Raw genomic sequence first — 2598 nt, forward strand, 5'->3', positions numbered from 1 at the left:
GTGGCACCAACCGGGACTAAAGGGGGGCATTAGTCCCGGGTCGTAGCACCAACCGGGACCAATGCTCTTGCTATATATACAACACTTTGCAGTTTTCGCCAAAATCCATCTGTTTCATCTCGCCCCGATGCCTTCTGCTCCTCGTCGCCGTCGCCGCCGAGCCCTGCCCCGACGCCGTCAGGCTGGTCCACCTCGCCGTCGCCGCCGCCGAGCCACTGCCCCGACACCGTCGCCGCGCCCGCCGCCCCTGCCGGCCCCGACACCATCGCCGTCGCCGCGCGCGCCGCCCCTTCCCCGACCCCGTCGTTGTCGCCGCGCGCGCCACCCGTTCCCCGACCCCGTCGTCGTCGCCGCGCACGCCGCCCCTTCCCCGACCCCGTCGCCGTCGCCCCGACCACACGCTGCCACCTTCGGTCCGGCCGCCGGCGCCCTTTCCTCTTATTTTTTTCATTATTATAAAAATGTGCATATATGTATATGTTCTCTGTGTATATATGTTCATATATGCAAAAGTTAGATTTTAGAAAAACTTTATATATGCAAAAATTTATACATATATGCAAGTATATATGTATTTTATATATGCAAAAAATTATATATCTAGCTAGGAAGAAGGAAGAAAGGAAGAAGAAGAAAAACTTATATATGAGAAATGTATGTATGTATATATGAGAAATCTATGTATGTATAGATGTATGTATGTGGATACATGAGGGGGGTCGATATACCCCCTCTCCGATAGCATTTTTGTGCATTTTAGGTTAGAGTATATATATGTTGATGTATATATGCAAAAGATAGATTTTTAGAAAAAACACTATTTTTTCTGTTGATGATATGATGATGTTTTTTTTCATGTTAGTGGAGAGGAAAAAGTAAAATAAGGAAAAGGAAAATAAGTAGAGAAAGAAGGAGAAGAAGAAGGAGAAGACGAGGAGAGGAAGAAGAGGAAGAAGAAGAAAAAAAGAGGAGAAGAAGAAGGAATAGAGGAGCTTCTTCTCCTTTTTTTCTCCTCTTTTTTTTCTTCTTCTTCTTAATTTTTATCGGGAACGAGGGTGTCGAGGATCGCCGAGGGGTCGAGGGTCGGGAACTAGGGTAGAGGGTCGAGGGTCGTTAAGGGGTCAAGGGTCGAGGGTTTCAGTGTCGAGGGTTCGAGGGTTCTATAGGGTTGAGGGTCGAGGGTTCCAGGGTCGTCTAGGGGTCGAGGGTTCCAGGGTCGTCGAGGGTTCGAGGGGTCGAGGATCGCCGAGGGGTCGAGAGAGGTTTCCTAGTGTCAAAGTATTGAAGAAATCTATGGCTTCATCATTAGCGGGAAGTAACCAGGGCATGACGAAGTCCTCCAAAATTATTTTGGAATGGTGTCCCGGATAGGATAATTTGCCTTTTTGTATGAATTTCAGCAAAGGCCTTCCAAATAACGATATTTGGAAGGTTCTTGCTGAACTTTGTATCAAAAAGCGAATTATCCTATCTAGGACTCCGTTCCAAAATAACTTTGGACAGCTTCGTACCATCATGCACATGTTACTTTCGCCTAATGATCAAGACATGGTTTTGTTGAATCCTTTGACACTACGCAACCTCCCAACCCCTCGGCGATCCTCTCGAACATGAGAGGAAGAAGAGGATCGCCGAGGGGTCCAGGGTTCCAGGGTCGTCGAGGGTTCCAGGGTCGTCGAGGGTTCGAGGGGTCGAGGATCGCCGAGGGGTCGAGAGAGGTTTTCTAGTGTCAAAGTATTGAAGAAATCCATGGCTTCATCATTAGCCGGAAGTAACCAGGGCATGACGAAGTCCTCCAAAATTATTTTGGAATGGTGTCCCGGATAGGATAATTTGCCTTCTTGTATGAATTTCAGCAAAGGCCTTCCAAATAACGATATTTGGAAGGTTCTTGCTGAACTTTGTATCAAAAAGCGAATTATCCTATCTAGGACTCCGTTCCAAAATAACTTTGGAGAGCTTCGTACCATCATGCACATGTTACTTTCGCCTAATGATGAAGACATGGTTTTGTTGAATCCTTTGACACTACGCAACCTACCGACCCCTCGGCGATCCTCTCGAACATGAGATGAAGAAGAGGATCGCCGAGGGGTCGAGGGTTCCAGGGTCATCGAGGGTTCGAGGGGTCGAGGATCGCCGAGGGGTCGAGAGAGGTTTCCTAGTGTCAAAGTATTGAAGAAATCCATGGCTTCATCATTAGCCAGAAGTAACCAGGGCATGACGAAGTCCTCCAAAATTATTTTGGAATGGTGTCCCAGATAGGATAATTTGCCTTCTTGTATGAATTTCAGCAAAGGCCTTCCAAATAACGATATTTGGAAGGTTCTTGCTGAACTTTGTACCAAAAAGCGAATTATCCTATCTAGGACTCCGTTCCAAAATAACTTTGGAGAGCTTCGTACCATCATGCACATGTTACTTTCGCCTAATGATGAAGACATGGTTTTGTTGAATCCTTTGACACTAGGCAACCTCCCGACCCCTCGGCGATGCTCTCGAACATGAGAGGAAGAAGAGGATAAAAAAAGAAGAGGAAGAAGAAAAAAAAGAGAAGAAAGAATAGAGGAGTTCTTCTCCTCTATTCTTTCTTCTCCT

This window comes from Triticum dicoccoides, chromosome 7A (assembly GCF_002162155.2).
Source record: "Triticum dicoccoides isolate Atlit2015 ecotype Zavitan chromosome 7A, WEW_v2.0, whole genome shotgun sequence".
NCBI classification, from domain to species: Eukaryota; Viridiplantae; Streptophyta; class Magnoliopsida; order Poales; family Poaceae; genus Triticum; species Triticum dicoccoides.